The sequence below is a fragment of the Vipera berus genome (assembly GCF_964194415.1).
Source record: "Vipera berus genome assembly, chromosome: 3".
Classification (NCBI taxonomy): Eukaryota; Metazoa; Chordata; class Lepidosauria; order Squamata; family Viperidae; genus Vipera; species Vipera berus.
The window spans coordinates 178956462-178977099 of NC_138204.1; the positions used below are offsets into that span (position 1 = coordinate 178956462).

The following is a 20638-nucleotide window of genomic DNA, read 5'->3' on the forward strand; positions in this document are numbered from 1 at the left end:
GGACATCAACAGAAATGGTCTTTTCCAGGAGCTACTACCTGATTCTTCCAATAAAATCAATATTTAGATAGGTTCATATAGATATATGCTGTTCTTTGGAGTTTAAAATGACTACTTAAAATTAGACATTAAGACATTTATTCAATGTTGATGCAGTGTGACCCCAACTGACTATGGGCAGCTCATAAAAATGAAAAGCAACAAAAAACAATTAAGTGGAAATTACAAAATAAATTACAAAATAAATTACAAAAATAAGCAAACAAACCTACACAATTATTACAAAAGCATCACACTCAGGAAAGTCCCATCTGTCCTACTCCAGGGCCTGAGAGAACATCATCAGGCTGGGAGCTTGACGGGGATATTCAGAGAGGACATCATTCCAAAATAGATTGGAATGCTGCTGTTATGTCTAATATTCCCTCCCTTTATCTTCAATTATTTGTAGTTTTAACACATGCATATACCCCTGCGGATTTTATTCTGATAGTCATTGCTAACTATAGAGAGTGGTGCTCATCTCCATTTCAAGGCCATTGAGCCAGCATTGTGGGAAGATGTTTATGCAGATTTGTGGCCAGCATGACATCACAGAGCATTGTTACCTTCCCACCGAAGTAGTGCCTATTTATCTACTTGCATTTGCATGCTTTCAAACTGCTAGGTTGGTCAGATCTGGGACAAGAACGGGAGCTCACCCCATCACGTGGTGGTTGGGTCTCAAACCTGGGCTATCAGGTTTCCAACTGACAAGCCTAGCCTCTTAACCGCTAAGCCAACACACTGCCCCATCTGCTAACAGATGCATATAAAAACCTCCTTCAATAATTTACAAGTCAAGTTAGCATAGATAATAAAGTAATAATAAAAGAATTTTAATCAAACGCATATTCTAAAAGCAAAAATGAACTGCAAAATTCAGACTTTCAGAATGGGATGTTTATTTCAAAAACCTTCACTATATCTAGCTGGATATTTGACAATGAACATTATTAGGTCATATTCGTTGTACCCCCTTCATGGATTACTGCCTTGTCGTGGCGAAGGGGCTTGCGTAATTCAATGAAGCTATGAGTTATGCCGTGCAGGGCCACCCAAGATGGAAAGGTCATAGCAGAGAGTTCTGACAAAATGTGATCCACTGGAGAAGGAAATGGCAACCCACTCCAGTATCTTTGCCATGAAAACCCCATGGACAGTACCCAAAGGAAAAAAGATATGATGCTGGAAGATGAGCCCCTCAGGTCGAAAGGTGTCCAATATGCTACTAGGGAAGAGCAGAGGGCTAGTACTAGTAGCGCCAGAAAGAATGAAGCAACTGGGACAAAGCCGAAAGGATGCTCAGCTGTGGATGCATCTGGTGGTGAAAGGAAAGTCTGATGCTGGAAAGATTTTTTATCCATAGGAACCTGGAACGTAAGATCCATGAATCAAGGCAAGCTGGACGTGGTCAAACAAGAGATGACAAGACTGAACATTGACAGCTTAGGAATCAGTGAACTAAAATGGACCATGAGCTATACTACTGCGGGCAAGAATCCCTCAGAAGAAATGGAGTAGCCTTCATAGTCAATAAAAGAGTAGGAAAAACAATACTGGGATACAATCCTCAAAATGACAGAATGATCTCAGTGTGAATCCAAGGCAAACCATTCAATATCACAGTAGTCCAAGTGTATGCCCCAACCACTAGTGCTGAAGAGGATGAAATTGACCGGTTCTATGAAGCCCTACAGCACCTTATAGAATTAACACCAAAAATGATGTCCTTATCATCATGGGGGATTGGAATGCTAAAGTAGGAAGCCAAAAGATAACCAGAATAACAGGCAAGTTTGGCCTCAGACTACAAAATGAAGCAGGGCAAAAGCTGATATATTTTTGTCAAGAGAATATGATGGTCATAGCAAACATTCTGTTCCAACAACCCAAGAGACGGCTCTACACATGGACATCACCAGACGGCCAACACAGAAATGAGATTGACTATGTGCTCTGTAGCCAAAGATGGAGAAGCTCTATACCATCTGTAAAAACAAGACCAGGAGCTGACTGTGGCTCAGATCATGAGCTTCTTGTTGCAAAATTTAGGCTTAAATTGAAGAAAGTAGGGAAAAGCACTAGACCACTCAGGTATGAATTAAATCATATCCCTGTTGAATATACAGTAGAGCTGACAAATAGATTTAAGGAATTAGATTTGATAGACAGAGTGCCTGATGAATTATGGATGGAGGTTCACAACATTGTACAAGAGGTAGCAACTAAAACCATCCCCCAAAAAAAGAAATGCAAGAAAGCAAATGGCTGTCTGAGGAAGCTTTGCCAATAGCTGAGGAAAGGAGGGAAGCGAAAGGCAAGTGAGAAAGAGAAAGATACACCCAACTGAATGCAGAATTCCAGAGAATAGTTAGAAGAGATAAGAATGCCTTCTTAAATGAACAATGCAAAGAAATAGAAGAAAACAATAGAATAGGGAGGACCAGAGATCTCTTCAAGAAAATTGGAGAGATGAAGGGAACATTTCATGCAAAGATGGGCATGATAAAGGACCAAAATGGCAGGAACCTAACAGAGGCAGAAGAGATTAAGAAAAGGTGGCAAAACTACAAAGAACTACACAACAACAAGATTAATGTCCCAGATAACCACAATTGGGTGGTCACTGATCCCGAGCCAGACATCCTAGAATGTGAAGTGAAATGGGCCTTAGGAAATCTGAGCAACAACAAAGCTAGTGGAGGTGACAATATTTCAGCTGAGCTATTCAAAATCTTAAAAGACGATGCAGTAAAAGCGCTACACTCAATTTGCCAGCAAATTTGGAAAACTCAACAGTGGCCACAGGATTGGAAAAGATCAGTTTACATTCCAATTCCAAAGGCAATGCCAAAGAAAGTTCAAACTATCACACCATTGCTCTCATTTCACATGCTAGTAAAGTTATGCTTAAAATCCTACAAGCTAGACTCCAGCAGTATGTGGATCGAGAACTACCAGAAATACAGGCAGGATTTCAAAGAGGCAGAGGAACTAGAGATCAAATTGCCAACGTACGCTGGATCATAGAGAAATAGATGGGGAAGAAATGGAGGTAGTGACAGATTTTATTTTCCTGGGCTCCAAGATCACCGCAGATGGGGACTGCAGCCAAGAAATTAAAAGACGCTTACTCCTGGGGAGGAAAGGTATGGCAAATCTAGACAGCATACTAACAAGCAAAGATGTCACCCTGCCAACAAAAGTGCGTATAGTCAAGGTCATAGTTTTCCCAGTTGCAATGTATGGCTGTGAAAGTTGGACCATGAGAAAGGCTGAGCGCCAAAGAATTGAGGCCTTTGAACTATAATGATGGAAAAGACTCCTGAGAGTCCCTTGGACTGCAAGGCATTCAAACCAGTCAGTCCTAGAGGAAATCAACCCTGACTGCTCTTTAGAAGGCCAGATCCTGAAGTTGAAACTCAAATACTTTGGCCACGTAATGAGAAGGAAAGACTCACTGGAGAAGAGCCTAATGCTGGGAAAGGTTGAGGGCAAGAGAAGAAGGAGACGACAGAGAATGAGGTGGCTGGATGGAGTCACTGAAGCAGTAGGCGTGAGCTTAAATAGACTCCAGAAGATGGTAGAGGACAGGAAGGCCTGGAGGAACGTTGTCCATAGGGTCGCGATAGGTCAGACACGACTTCGCAGCTAACAACAACAACAACAACAACATTCATTGTACAGTTTCTTATAGCATCAATATATTTTTAGAAATAAGAGAGAAATATTTATCTTACACAATATAAAATGTGACAGAAGGTGCTCATCACTCAGCTTGGCATTCAGAATGTGTTTGTTTGGTGAATTTAAAGAATCAAAATATATTGTTTGACTTTGTTCTTAATAATTTGTCCATTTTAAAACTATGAATATTTTTCCTTCTCTGAATCCTAAATGATTCATTTAAAAACCAAATCATGTGTTGACATTTCAGTCTCCATTTCTTTTTAGTATTATGCTATTTAAAAAACCCCATAATAATCATGTCTTAAGCATACTTTTTTTATTAGATTAGCATTTCTCATTATCCTCACTAGAGGGCACTCGTGCTCTCTGATGACTATCACATTAAATAAAAAAGGAAAACAAAAAAAGAAAAAGTGATTTCTTTCTTTTGATTACAGACTGATCTACAGAAAGAAAATCCTTGCATTAAACAGTTAAGTGTCTATATACAAATACTATGAAAACAATGCTCTCTCTGTGACTCCAACTGTTATCTTTTAAATGTCAACATATACTTTACTGCAAAGAAAGTTGTAAGAATGCTATGAAAGACAATAGTCAAGTTTACACGGGCGATTTTATACATGTCAGTGGATAAAGCCATGGAGAGAGTTATTATCAAATTCACAGAGGTAAATTGCTGCAAAGGAACTTTTTCTCTCTCAAATAGAAAAATACTGCTTGTAAAGAATTTTAAAGGATTTAAAAGAAAAGTAAAGTAAAAACCTCATTTTTAATAATAGGGAAGTGTCATGTATTTATTTAAAAAAGAGCTATTTCTGTCAAATTGAGACAAGAATTACAATGTATTTTTAAAACAAAATGCATAATAATGTTTTCAGATTCAGTTTGTGACTGATGGTACCCGATCACCCCAAATATATTTACTAGATTCATTGTCCTAAAAAAACATGATAAATGTATGTTTTTCCAGTAAATTTTTGGAAACTTACTCCTCAAAACAAGAAACTTCCAGGGGGAAAAATAAGTACCTTCTGACTGCAGCCCATGTTCTGAGTCATGGACTACAGTAGATTTATACTGATGAGGAGAAAAGGAAAAAAAGGCCACTCTGATTACTTCTTAAAGAAAAAAACACAACCTGGTGAGCTTACCTGCTGAACTTATAAAAACATTTCCACCCTTACTCTATTCAACCTTTTGACTTTTCTATTTTAAATCAGAAACATTTTGAGGCAATGGCTTGGTTCACATATCACAGAAAGCCATAATGGAGCCTGTTTTGATTGGTTATCTATGAACTCAGCCACTTTCACTTAATGTAGTATGAACCCAGGCATAAGAAAAGTCATTTGGTGTTTTTAAAATGTTCTATTTCTATAGAAGTCAAAGATTCCATACTCACATAATGAAAAGTGCTGTATGATGACTAGTTCAGTAGCCCAAGGGCTGCAGAACTGAACCTTTCAGACATTTATATAGTTTTTAATCCCAATCAGGAATGAAGCTGTGCTTTCTTCTCGATCAAGAATTACCTCTGGATATGTGATGAGTCCAGGAATCAACATAGTCTTGTATATTTTCAACAGCTGTTGGTGCCAAGTTACATCCTGGGAAGGATTTGCAATACCTGGCCAAGATTCAAGAAGTTGCTTCCCTAATTCTGGCAATTGCTTCCTGCTGCGTGTGGCATTTGAGCACTTCATATAGTTCTGGATTGGTGAGCCAGCATCCTCTTTTCTCCTCCATCACAGCAGTCTACTTATTTATTTATTTATTTATTTATTTATTTATTTTGTTGTCCCTCCATGTTTTACTGCCACTTAAAGGAGCATTATGCAATGCCACATTCTTTAGGGATAGAGCTCACTGTCAAAAGATTCATGGCTTTCTCATGTTATTCTTCCCTCTAAGTATTCTTGTAAACCACAGAACATAACGAGGACCATTACTAAACTAGCAATGGTTGCATTGTCAATTGTGATGATTGTCAGATGGTTTGTAAGTTAGACTTTGACCTGGGACATCTAAGTTCAAATACCCACTTATATATAAAACCCATTAGGTCAGGGGTCCCCAACCCCCGGTCCGTGGACCAGTACCGGGTCACCGCATGCCAGCAACCAGTCTGCACAAACAAGCAAAGCCTCATCTGCAGCATGCAGGCAGCACACAAAACTATGCACATTCCGGGCCGCGGAAAAACCTCTCTCCACAGAACCGGTCCCTGCCCAAAAGGTTGGTGACCTCTGCATTAGGTAACCTTGGATTAGAATTCAGTCAAGCCTAACTATAGGGTTTCTATGAAGTTATAAAGTATCTTGAGCAACTCTGGAAAAATGGTTTAATATGTTCAAGATGTCCTTGAGTATGTCTCCCCTAAACCCCACACTGTGCTAAAATACTGTGGCTTTGCTTCCAGAAAAAGTTCCCAATTGCCCAAGTGATTCTTGTATCCTATAGGACTATTCCAGTTCACATCTCTGTTTTAAATCCAACTTAGTTCCGTTTGAACTCTTACATAAGGAATCAACAGATGAACATCTATCTGAATTGCATGACCAGTGGGCCCTGGATGAAATGGATTATTGAAACCCCTTTTAGTCGGAACTGAGACCTGGGCACGGGATGGAAACAGAATTGGTCACTTTGAGATGATTTCTGGTTGGTAGCTTATCTATCTTTGCTCTCCTTCAGCTTTCAGCGGCCTCTGATAGCATCAAGCATGATATCCTTCTGGATCAGTTCAGTGGGATGGGAGTCAGTAGCACAGTATTGGGCTGGTTAGGTCCCACCTGCAATTCCTATTATGTGGGATGCTGCAAGGTTCAGTAGTCTCTCTGCTCCTATTTTATCATCTACATGAAGTTAATGAGTAACGTCATTTCTTGCCAGAGGATGAGTTATCACACTGATAATACCCAGTTATACATTTCCATCCCTGGTGAACTAAGCAATGATATTAATGTCTTGTTCAAGTGCCTGAAGGTTGCAGGGGTCTGAATGGGAAACAGAAGGCTTTAACTGAACCTTGACAAGACTGAGTGGCTTTGGCTTTGGGGGCTTTTTTACCTGAGATTTTACCACCTTTGGCATGGATGGGGTTGCATTACTTCAGGCAGACCCCATGTGCAATCTAGGGGCCTTTCTAAATTCAGCTTTTGCAAGAGGAGCAAGTGACAGTCGTGGTTAGGAGGGCCTTTGCACAGCTTTGTGTTGCATGCCAGTTGCACCCCTTCCTGGACTGCAATGCTCTGCTCATAGTCATTCATGCCCTGCTCACCTTCCGACTGGATTACTATAATGTGCTCTACATGGAGCTGCCCTTGAAAAGCATCTGGAAGCATCAACTGGTACAGTGTGTGGCTGCATGGACAATTACGTGCACACTAGGATGACATACTAATACCTTTGTTCCACAAGCTGCACTGGCTGCTGGTTTGTTTCTGAATACAATTCAAGGTGCTGTTTTTGATCTTTAAGTCCACGTTATCTAAGGGGCCACTTCTTCCCAATGACATCTTCCCATTGCATCAGGTTGAGCAGGAGAGGTATGCTGTGGGTCTCATCTACCAAGGAGTTCTACATGGCAGGACCCAGATGGCATGCCTTTTCTGCTGTGGCTCCTGCTCTTTGTAACATCATACACCCCAAGGTGAGATTAGCCTTTCAGAAAGTTTTTAGAACATGGTTTATCCAGAAACTCTGGGGATCCTGTGAGCAGCCTATGAGTAGGTTGTATTGTGCCCAAATAGTTTTTCTCCTGTAATCATGCTTTTTATTTATTTTTATGTTTATTGTTGTAAGTGTTTTAATGGTTGTGACCTTGTTTAAAGTGTTAGTTGTACACTGCTCAAAATCACATCTAGTGAAATGGGAGGCCATATAAATTTGCTAAATATTTACATATCCAATTTACAGATATTTCAAGTAATTATCTTGAGATAAACCAACATTATCTTCTTAATGCTTCTTATTAGATTAATACTGTTTCATAATTTACGTAACATAACTCATGAATTATTTACAGTCATATTTAACTTTGTTCTGTATTTTTAGTATTCCTTAATAGAGAAAAAGATGGAATTATCAGTCATTTAGTCATTTCATACTGTATGAAGATAATTTTGTTTGAAATCTATACTTTTATAAATCTCTGATTCAATAGAAGCATAGATGGGTAGTAAGTGAAACCAAGTGAATATGTATTTCTCACTGATCTGAGAATTACATATTCTTTCAAAGAACAAACTCATATTCCGAGAATGAAACACATATTGCCATTATGTTTCACTTAGTCATGCATTATTCACACGGTTAAAACAAACCAAAGGTACCAGGAAAGCAACTAAAGGCTTTGTACAAATTATTATTATTATAAATTTTTTTTATTTTTTTTATTTTAATTCCATTTATATCCCGCCCTTCTCCGAAGACTCAGGGCGGCTTACAAGCTTAGCAGTAGCCTTCATTCTATGTATATGCCTGCTTATTAGGGCTTTCACACACACCCCAAGCGGCATTATTACAAAGTCAGCTTATTGCCCCCAACAATCTGGGTCCTCATTTTACCTACCTCGGAAGGATGGAAGGCTGAGTCAACCTTGAGCCTGGTGGGACGCGAACCTGCACTAATTGCAGGCAGCTGGTGTTACTTAAGGAGGCATTAGCCCACTGCTCCACCAAGGCTCTTAATGAAACAAAAGCACACATAGAGAGCCCTGTAGTTATTATACTCATTGATGATTACATTTTGATGAATACAGAACCTTTATATCACATCGTAATCATATTTGACAGAAACAGATATGTAGGTACTTGTGTTTGGATTCATCTTGAGGAACATTAATTTGGAAGAAAATAAATGCTTCATCTCCCCACAAAAATTAGTTTTTCACAGAGCCCCTCCGTGAATCAACACATAATAAATTAGCATGGAATGAGACGTCAAATCTTATTTGAGCAAAATTTGTATATGCAACTTGCCCAAATTAGTGCTGTACAATTTGATGGCTCATACTTTTTTAGAAAATAAATGCCACTGTTTTTAAAACTACACCGAAATAGGTGAACATGCATTTGCAAAACATTTTGCTCTGCTGTTTCCTTCTACTGCTGATTTCTATTTTTCCAAATAGAAATACATAGATACTCAAAAATACAGATAGATTTATTTGTATTTGGAAGTTAGTTTTCTCATTCAAACTAAAGAACAAAATTAGAAATCTCTTTGTTTACAAGAACATTTTTATAATTTACTGTTTTTTGGCCATGTTTCCAAAGGGAAAGAATTCATCAAACAAAAGCATTATATTAAATCCTGGGGCCAGACTTTCTAGCCTGTTACTAGCAGACACAGGGGGAAATTTAAGCAGGAAATGCTATATTGGGTCACATGCTTGAACCTAGACATCCAGTTATACAAAATCAAGATTGTCATGTAACCTCTTCTTCCTCTAAAGGTGCCTTACTGACCACACCTTCTAAAAAACAGGGACAGACACAATGTCTTTCTCATTTCCTTCTGCCACTCAGAAAACAGCCTGGGCTGTGACAAATCTACATGCAGCAAGGCTCCAGTGACAAAATCACAGCTTGTTTCATCTTGTAACACTTCTGAAAAGCGGCTTAAAATTGGGCAGGGGGAAAACCATCTATACAAGTGAGACAAAAAGAACACTCAGGGACATGAAATTTCTGCAGGTCTTTCAAACCTATGGATTTCCTGTGGTTAGGAGGACTTTTATGACTAGAACTAATGGTGAAATCTTCTTTGCAACTTTTCAAAAGTTTTTATCCCCTAAAATGATTTTTATTCAAATTCAATTCAAAATGCTTAAGTATTTCTTACACATTTCTCTTCAGGTATTGTGATTTTATTTACTTGATTGCAAGGATATGGCATGAGCTGAACTGAGGACATCCAAGTGCAAAGAAGAGACAAATCTAACTGTTCCCTCCAGGCCCATTGTTTATTAGAAACAAAGGCAAACACTAAATAATTATTCTTACTGCATGACTAAAGAAAGAAAAAATATGGAAGGTAAAATAGAAATTACATATTTCATTTCATTTCATTTCATTTATTGGATTTCTATACCGCCCTTCTCCCTAGGGACTCAGGGCGGTTCACAGGGCATATATAAATAACTGTACAAAAATTAAAAAAGAATTAAACCATGCCCAATTAAAATACAGCAATAGTAAAAAATAAAACCAATTAAAAAACCATATTCCCCTTCAGGCCAGACCAGCTAACTCAAACAAGTGGGTCTTCAACCCGCGACGGAAGGATCGGAGGTCCGATGCCATCCGGAGCTCAACCGGCAGTTGGTTCCATAGTGCCGGGGCACCCACAGAGAAGGCCCTCCCCCTGGGGGCCACCAGTCGACATTCCCTGACCGGAGGCACCCTGAGGAGGCCCTCTCTGTGGGCACGCACAGGGCGGAGGGGAGTTGACGCCGGCAGCAGGTGGTCCTCGAGGTATCCCGGACCAATGCCATGTAAGGACTTAAAGATCATAACCAAGACCTTGAACCTCACCCGGAAGACAACTGGTAACCAATGCAGCTCGCGGAGCAAAGATGTAACATGGGAGTACCGGGAAACTCCCAAGACAACTCTCGCGGCCGCATTCTGTACCAGTTGGAGCCTCCGAGTGGTCTTCAAGGGAAGCCCCATGTAGAGAGCATTACAATAGTCTAGGCGAGAGGTCACGAGCGCATGAGTGACCGTACACAGGGCATCCCGGTCCAGATAGGGCCACAACTGGCGCACCAGGCGAACCTGGGCGAAAGCCCCCCTAGTCACGGCTACTATATGGTCTTCCAGGGTAAGTCGTGAATCTAGGAGGACTCCCAAGTTGCGAGCCCTATCCACGGGGGGTAAGAACTCACCCCCCATAGAAAGCGATGGAACATTTTGAATGTCCCGGGATGCCGGAATGTACAGCCACTCAGTCTTGTCAGGGTTGAGTTGAAGTCTGTTCCTCCCCATCCAGACCCGAACCGCCTCCAGGCAGCGGGACATCACAGCGAGGGCATCACTGGGGTGGTTTGGGGTTGAAATGAAAAGTTGGGTATCATCGGCATATTGATGATACCCAACTCCAAAACCACGAATGATCTCACCCAGCGGTTTCATGTAGATGTTGAACAGAAGAGGCGAGAGAACCGACCCCTGAGGAACTCCACAAACGAGAGACCTAGGGGCCGATCTCTGCCCCCCTGCCAACACCGACTGCGAGCGTCCCAGGAGATAGGAGGAGAACCACTGAAGAACTGTGCCTCCCACTCCCAATCCCCTGAGACGCCGCAGCAAGATACCATGGTCGATGGTATCGAAAGCCGCCGAGAGGTCTAATAGGACTAGGACAGAGGAATATCCTCTATCCCGAGCCCTCCAGAGATCATTCACCAGAGCGACCAATGCTGTCTCCGTGCTGTACCCGGGCCTGAAACCCGATTGGTAAGGGTCCAGATGATCCGCTTCATCCAGGACCAGAGGGAGCTGATGCGCCACCACACTCTCAACAACCTTCGCAAGAAAGCGAAGGTTGGAGACTGGACGAAAGTTGTTCAATACAGCTGGGTCCAAGGCAGGCTTCTTGAGGAGAGGTCTCACCACCGCCTCCTTCAAGACGGTGGGGAAATAACCCTCACTCAAAGAAGCAGATATAACCGCCTGGAGCCAGCCTCGTGTCCTCTCCCTAGCTGCATAAACCAGCCAGGAAGGGCACGGATCCAATAAACATATAATGAGCATAATGTTTAATTTCCTCCTGAAAGTATAAAACTGTACTAAAGCAAAATGATTTGAAGAGTCTTTTCCCATTTCTAAATAGACATTGCTATTTCATTTAATAAATATTTGAATTGGCTTCCATTATAACCAATTTAACAATTTATCCAAGTTTAAGTTGGAAGTAGTTTCTTTTCTCAAATGAAAGTGCTATCTGTTATCTAAAGCCTGTGTAGTGAGCTGAACATTTATTCTAAATCACTTGAGTCAGTACTGCTGAGCTAAGAACAGTGAAATGATAATGAAGCTACATGTCTACACAGGGCATCACTTTATGATGTGAAACTGGAATATTGAGTCTCAATTAAACTGATTTAAAACAATTTATGCCAGTTATAAAGCACTAAAAATGAAAAAAGGCATAAACATCTATAGAATTAGTGTGTGTGCTGCTTAAGAAAATAACCTCCTGGTTTGTCTTAATATCTAACACAAAGATACTTTGCATTAAATTGCAAAGGAAAGGAAGAAAGGCAGGTACTGTTATTAGCCATTCACTGGCCATCAAGCAGCAACCTTGAGAAATACAATACAAAGTAAAATAAAACCAAATATGCTACTAGGACAAATGTCAAACCCTATTCCTTTTTTGTAGGCTTTAGATGTCTCCACAGGTTGCAGCACTAGACTGGCATAATTCTGCTACCGTGTTTCCCTGAAAATAAAACCCAGCCCCAAAATAAACCCTAATTTGGGTGGACCTAATATAAGCCCTACCCCCAAAATAAGCTGGGGGGTGATATGGCCAGCACAAGTGGCAGCGAGCACCGGGGGGGTGAATGGTATCCAGCAGCAACCGCAGTCCACTGCCCCCTTGGAGCAGTGCAGGTAAGTCCAGCACAGAGGCAGAGGTGGGTGGGGAGTCAGGCAATCCAGATGTGCCGTGCACTTTTCACCCAGATGGAAGCTTCGTCTGCTTGCAAATGGGGTGCTTGGAAATCGAGGGATTCACTCTATTTCCAACCACATCATTTGCAAGTAGATGAAGCTCCCAGTCTCCGTCATTTCTCCATCTGGGTGAAAAGTGTTTGGGTGACTATGGGGTGTTTGGGGCAGCTCCACACCCTCCCCTACCTGCTTCGACTCATGGCGGTGGCACGGCACAGCAGGCTATGCGGCCTGCAGCCGTGAGCAGCCACAAGCAGCCATAGAAGTGGGCCAGCAGCCACAAGGGCTCCTGCTAGACAGGACTGTCAGTGCTGCCACCACGAGGCGAGGCATGTGTCGGGAAACAAATATCCCTCAAAAGTAAGACCTACTGCCTCTTTGGGAGGCAAAAAAAATAAAACAAGACAGTATATTAGACTGAAGTAGGGCTGACTCAAATAGAGTTTTATTACAGATATTAAATTAAATGAATATATATTTTATTAGATATGTGTGTGTGTGTGCCTACGTAAAAAGGATAGACTGTCAGGCCTATGCATATAGATCTATGCGTATATATGAACAAGGCATCCCAAATTCACTGATAGCTAATATTCTTATTTTAAGTTAAGTCTCATTTAAGTTGAGCTCATTTCCCACTGACCTTATAGATTTCTAGATGTAATTTGCCCAAATATGGAAGAGATTTGCCATTTCTTACTTCCCAAGCTAGCCTTCAGCCCTAATATTTCCTGATGGTCACTAATACTGCTTGGTGGTTTTTTTGTTTTTTTATTTTTTGAGATAAGCCAATATTAGCTAATACCACCATGCAGGTGGGCAATAATGTTTTTGCAACTATCAAACATTAACAGAAATATGTGCAAACTTTAAAATTCTCCTGAACTCCTCACTAGCATGGGTTTAATAGAAGATTATTGGAAATAAATGAGAGCCAATAGGAGATAAGGCATCAGGTGAGAATATGAGAGACTATGACTCTTTCCTTAGGCACAAAGCCAGTTGGGTGAATTTGGGCCAGCCACTTTCATTCAGCCTAGGAAAAAGACAATTGCACACCACTTCTGCAACACCTTGTGAAGAAAACTGCAGGGACTTCTCTGGGAAGATTCTGAGAATCGAGAGTTGTGTCTGTGGAGAAGTCCTTCCAAAATCTCTCCATGAAATGGACACTGCGGTATAGGACAGCTTCTGGATATGGTAGCTAGTGGTACGAGACTGTATAATTCAAGCTGTCTTGTCTTAATGCAGCCTTCCAAACGTGTGAACCTTGCAACTCTTGGAATTCTTAGCATAACCCATTCTTCCCTTTGTAAGCACTATCCTGACTGTAAAGGGTCAACATCAAGAATAGGACACAATGTATAGTTCAACTATAGAATTCACCGCCACCAGATGTAGTGATGATCATTTTGAAAAGTTTTTCAGAGCACATGGGAGCACAAAGGAAGCACTTCTCTGCAACATCTTAAAGCAGCTGCATCTTTTCCTGGGATCATGCAAGTAGGGCATGGCTGCTTTGAAATGAGCAGACGGTGCTATATGTCTGTTTCCCACACCTCCCCACAAGTACTTTTTGAGGATTAAAATGGCCGATCACTTCTATAACTAAGCAAAGATAATTAGCCTTCTATGGGTGCCTAATTTATTCTTGTAGGTGTGATACATAATTGTTGCATGGCAACTTTTGTGCATCTTACAAATTCAAGGACATAATAGCACTGCATTTTTAAAACAAAAGTGAAAAAAAACTGCATGGCTATCTGCCCAACACATTAGATAGAATGCTAAACTGGCTGCCATGGGACAAAGCACTTCTTGTACTGTTGCAGCTGACATGGCAGCATTAAATCAGACTGCCAGGCTGTGAAATCAATGAAACTTCCTTCCACGTTAAATGGATTTGGATCTCAGTATTAAGGGTCGATACTAAGAGTTTATCTGTGATTTTATCACTCAGGGGAAAAAGGTATGAAAAAAAAGATTCATCCTAACAACATGAATAACCTTATTATCAAATAGAATATATTACAAAGGGAGATGTTTCATGAGATCAGATATTTACATGTAACCAATATCCTTGGTTAGGTAATTTATCCATTAAGTTCTTATTGTCTGATCTAGCTGGCAACACTTTTTCATGATATTTGTTACTAACTTCCTTTTAACCGGAGAATGAGTTTGGAAACTTTTGTATGCAAAGTGTGTACAGGTAGTCCTTGAGTTACGACCACAATTGAACCCAAAATTTATATTACTAAGTGAAACATTTGTTAAGTGAGTTTGCCCCATTTTTTGACTTTTCTTGCCACTGTTGTTAAATGAATCATTGGAATTGTTAAGTTAATAACACGATTGCTAAGTGAATCCGGCTTCCCCATTGACTTTGCTTGTCAGAAGGTCACAAAAGATGAACACATGACCCCGGGACACTGCAATCGTCATAAGTAAGACCAGTTGTCAAGCATCCAAATGTAAAACACGTAACCATGGGGAAGCTGCAATGGTCGTAAGTGTGAAAAACAGTCATAAGTCACTTTTTCCAGTGCCGTTGTAACTTTGGTCACCAAATGAACTGTTGTAAGTCAAGGACTATCTGTACTATGCCCCTGAGCTATAGTCCCTTGTCCAATAACCAATTATTTGATTCTATGCAAAGTGCAGTCTGCATTCTTGCTATATAATCTAGGAAAATTCAGAAGTCTCTAGCTAGCTATGCTTACTGTTTTCCAAAGCAGAGGATATATTTATTTACCTATAAGCAGAATGAAGGACTTTACATCAGATTACAACAAGCTTTAGCTTGCTTTTGATAATATCTCCCTCCTTTTTTAGCAGCAATGCTAAATACTCTTTTTCCTATTACCGTAGTTATATTTGATTCCCAGAGACTCCCTGGACAAATCCCTGCAGTTTTTCAGAAGCGGCTTGACATTTCCCCCTTCTTAGGGCTGAGAGGAAGCCAAGGTCACTCAGTTGACTCGGTGCCTAAGGCAGGACTAGAACTCACATTCTCCCAATTTTTAACCTGATGCCTTAACTACCAAGCCAAAATGGCTTTTTACACAGCAATAAATACTAAATACTTTTAGTAATGTTTCCTATTATATGGACTGGGTCCCTTCCTCAGCTGCCTTTTTCAGAAAGCAGGTCAGTTTATTCTGCATTGGGATGAGGCAAGGAACAAAATGGAAGCTTCTCTTCCATATAGGGAACGGTTGCTGGAATTGGGTATGTCTAGTTTAATGAAGAGAAGGGTGAGGGGTGACATGATAGCAGTGTTCCAATATCTCAGGGCCTGCCACAAAGAAGAGGGAGCCAAGCTATTCTCCAAAGCACCTGAAAGCAGGACAAGAAGCAATGGATGGAAACTAGTCAAGGAGAGAAGCAACCTAGAACTAAGGAGAAACTTCCTGACAGAACAACTAACCAGTGGAACAACCTGCCTCCAGAGGTGGTGAATGCTCCAACACTGGAAGTTTTTAAGAAGAGACTGGATAGCCATTTGTCTGAAATGGTATAGGGTTTCCTGCCTTAGCAGGGGGTTGGACTAGATGACCTCCAAGGTCCCTTCCAAATTATTATTATTATTATTATTATTATTATTATTATTATTATTATTATTATTATTATTATTATTATTATTATTATTATTATTATTATTATCATCTAGTCCACCTACTCATGTGCTAGTTGAACCTTATTTGAACAATGGGAAGGGGCAGCATTTTTTGCCACACCAGAGGGCAGCAAAATGGTTCCAGCACACATAGCTCTCGCCACAGCCAAACACAACTAGGATTTCTAAGAGCACATCATATAAAGCAGTCAAGGTCCTATGAATAGAACATTTGTGTAAAACAAACCAGACAAATTAAAACCTAATTCTCTCAACAATTTATCAGTGGAAAATAATGCCACAATTGTGAAGCTTTAATGTACCAGTTTTGTACTTAAAGATGGTATCGGCTGACTTTTTTCTTTCTATTCTGTGGCTTACGGGTGAACGGAAAATTTCAATTTTATAAAGCAAACAATCTTACTAATCTGTACAGACTGCAAATATTATATTAGCAACAGCTAATTCAAACTGAAAAAAATATCTGCTATAGGGCACTTTCTCATTTAGAAACCACTATTGTTCTAGAGACATTATGTTATGAGCCTTGGTGGAGCAGTGGGCTAATGCCTCCTTAAGTAACACCAGCTGCCTGCGATTAGTGCAGGTTCGCATCCCACCAGGCTCATGAGGACCCAGATTATTGGGGGCAATTAAGCTGACTTTGTAATAATGCCGTTTGGGGTGTGTGTGAAAGCCCTAATAAGCAGGCATATACATAGAATGAAGGCTATTGCTAAGCTTGTAAGCCGCCCTGAGTCTTCGGAGAAGGGCGGGATATAAATGGAAATAAAATAAATAAAATAAATAAATAAATGTTACTAAATCTGCGGGTCTGTGTTTTTGAATACATGAGGTGTTATATATTGGAGAGAGAATATGGTCCCCTTGCCCTTGTCGTATTCCTCATCTAAATTGGAAGACCAGCTTCTGCTGTTTCCTGGAGGACATGCAGTATGCAGAATTTCCCTACCTGCAGTCAGCCTCTTACACATTTCAGTTAATAGGTATCACACTATTCAGGGCAGAGATATGCTTATTTGCTGGTATTTTTTCTATCATAATTCAGAATACATAAGATGTTTTCCCTCCAACAGTGATGCTTGGTGGGAAGGGAAACTAAAGCAATCACTTTCCTTAAGTTTTGAGGCTCAAAAGGACAGCATCTACCTTTTGATTTGTTCCTGAAATACAATTAAGGGCATGGCTGAAGGGGTTGTGCAATTTATAGTCAATGGGGAACCAGTCAGCTTGCAAGCAGGTTGGCAGGTAAGTAAGGAGCTGCTGCTGGGTGGGGGAGGTGCCACGGCATGCCGGGCACCTCAGGGTATGCAGGTAGCTGCCATGGGCACATAGGTAGCCAGAGTCCTCAGGAGAAAAAGCCACTGGAATGTAAACAACTTACCAGAGTGACTTGTAATTTTCCCTGCCAGCTTCCCCTTTAACTTCAGTTGTCGGGAGCTGGCAGGGAAGGTTGCAATTGGTGACTGTGTGACCATGGGACTCGCCAACCATTGTAAATGCAAGCCAGTTGCCAAGCCAGAGATGCTGTGATGACTGGAACGCAAGGACCGATCATAAGTACCACTGGTTCAGCACCATCATAACTTTGAATGGTAACTGAACTGATTAACTGAGGACTATCTGTAATTCTACTGTGTGTTCATTTCAGATCCTAATCCTAAAATACTAAAATCACACACTTCAAGTAAAGATTTTCAAGATTTCCCAGGAGTGCACATTAATCATTGTCTTGTTTTAAAAATATAGGAGGCTGTTTCTTCCTGTAACAAAAGGAACAAATGCTCTATAAAACTAAACCTTTAAAAACAAAACTTTAAAAAGTGTTTTTTAAAAAAGTATCAAAAATCTGTTTGTAAAGATTTCTGTACAGATATACTTTAGTTGTTTGAAAACATCTGAAAAATATAATAAATGAAAAAAGCAAGCTAAATGTGCCAACCAGATTGTCACAGATTCATTCTTGGTTTACTGCTTCCAAAAAAATGTACAGTAAATACTGTATCTATTAACATTGTTCACCAACTAAATCTGTAAATTCTCATTTTATGGCCATTCACAGATTACTTTAACCTATTATTTTACCACATAATTAATCTTCTCCATGAAATTTTCTCACATTATTATTAAGCCTTTAAAACATATTCCAGGTTCTAAACAGAAAATATGTATTCTAGAAATATATTATAACAATATGCTATGCTGTTGATTCTACACCTAGCTAGAGGTTTTAATAGTTTAACTGTAGATTCTTTGTTACACTAAATAAGACAAAGAGATTTATAGGAAGGCTGATTCACCCATTATAAAAGCAGTGACTGTACAGCAGCATGTACATTACTGATGCTCATAGAGCAGCTTCTTTAATATTAATGTTACAGTGTATATTTTTGTTATAGGGTTGACTAATGATGAAGAAGGTCCTTAAAATTTAAAGGAATCTAATTGGCATTTTCCTGTTTCAGTTTTTCTTACCTGTCTATTCTTTGTTTTTAAGGATAAAGTGGAACTAATTCTGCAAGCCTGAATTTGATCCCAAATTATTTTGGCACAGAGCCAACCAAGAAGGCTCCCCAAAGGTCAATATAGTCATGTAATTGAAGACCTGCCCCCTTTTTAATGTATATTGTTACACCTTTCAAAACAAACAGATCTTTGACCATTCAGTCACAGCCACCATCTTGGTGTTTTGATTATTTTTTTGCTGCGCCCTGCAGAAAGCTAAGAGAACCCAAAGAGAAAAGTGTGAAGACAAAGAGAGTTGAATGACAGGAAACAGAAGAAAGGAAAAGGATATGCATCCAGGAATACGGGAACTTTTAAGATAAGAAATTCTGTAGATAAGCAAAGAGTTTTGCACCTTTAAACAGAAAACTCATACTCCATTTTGTTTATTCATGTATTGATATAGTTAATAGTTTAATTGTTGATAACAAACTGACCCACCCAGTCAGCATACTATACACCACTAAGTAATGCCAAGAAAAAAGCTATTATGAAACAAAATAACATCAGATTAAGAAATCTATATTTCTCGTCTTAGGTGAGGGAAGGAAAATTTTAAACTATTTAGCCCCACCCCCAACTTACAAATCATGCCATTTCTAAGTAGAATTTTTTTAGCAAAATAATATATTCCACAAAATATAGGTAAAAAAAAGACAAAATGTGCTGTTTTTAAACTTATAAATGGATGAAAATAAAATAGCACAATATTTAAAGCCAAACAAAAATGTACACAAAGAGTTTTGAATATATAAAAATACAACTTAAATGCATGAGGAAACACTTAAATATTGCAACCAGACAGAGACACACAGGTTTGAGATATTCTGTCTACTCAGATCAAGCACTATGAATATGCAATGCATGTTCTAGACTTCTTAATATATGGTCATAAGACCCCTGGGGATCTCCCAAGACCATATCAGAGTTCTCTGTAATCAAAATTATTTGCCACACATTGAAGATACTTGCAAAATTTAAAATAATATCATGTATGATTCAAAAAATACATATTCTACGAATGCATCATTTTTAATTGTTAATATGATGAATATCAATAAATATATTTTTTATTTTTTAAAAAAGCTCTTTTGGGGTCTTCTGTGGTTTAAAAAAGTGGGAAGCAGTCCTGAGAGCAAAACTTTTAAGAAACAGTTCTAGATCAGGGCTTTTCAACCAGTGGTATGGGTACCACCTGTGGTACCTTGGCACCTGGCAGGTGGTATGCGACCATCCCAGGAAAGTGGTAGTGGGGGAGGGGAATGAGCTGAACCGGTGGCAGCACCGCACAAGCCTGAGCAACAGATGGCTGGAGCTGCAGGGGTGTCAGGGCTCAGCGGAAGCGCCAGGATCAGCGCCAGGCTCCAGCTGGAGCTCGGCGCTGATCCTGGCGCTTCTGAGCCCAGATGAAGCGCCGATCAGCTGGAATGTTGCAACATCTCCAGGGTCTTGTGATTTACATTCAGATGCTTGGCAACTGATTCATATTTATGACGGTCACAGCATCCCAGGGTCATGTGAAGTGACCAAAACCTGCTGCAATCCCCCAGCAGAGAGGGGGGGAATAAAAACCAAATACCTCCCACCCCACCCCTGCTGCCAATCCTCAACAGAAATGCTCACAACAATGAAAACCTCGGACAGGAGGAAGAGCACTGCCGGGCAGGTAGGCAGGTGTCTTGCTCAGCTGTGGCTTGGGGGGCACTTTTTCCATTGCCATTGTAACTTCAAACAGTCACTAAGCAAACTGTTGTAAGTCGAAGACTACCTGTACTTCATCACTTTTTTCCTTTTTTTTGGTCATCAACTTTTTGACACCTTGCTAGGCAACTGGTGGTACTCAGGTGTTAACATATCCTAAAAGTGGTACAATGGGTGAAAAGGTTGAAAAGCCCTGTTCTAGATGTTGCATTTCATTAAAAACTGGAAATCATCTAAGAATAAATGCATGCATTATTTTCTTTTTAAAAAAATGTTACAGATCCCTCCCAGTGGCTGCCCTCTCACAATGCCTGGAAGCTGTGGGGGCATAGATGAGGGAAAACAGGTTTCAGCTGACCCTTGGTAACACAA

General features: G+C 40.1%; 1 protein-coding gene across 1 annotated transcript in view; it reads right to left on the minus strand.

Annotated features, from left to right (window-relative positions):
* CA8 (carbonic anhydrase 8) overlaps positions 1–20638 on the minus strand; it is a 48358-nt gene that overhangs the window by 20849 nt on the left and 6871 nt on the right. The gene's annotated exons all lie outside the window — the stretch shown is intronic.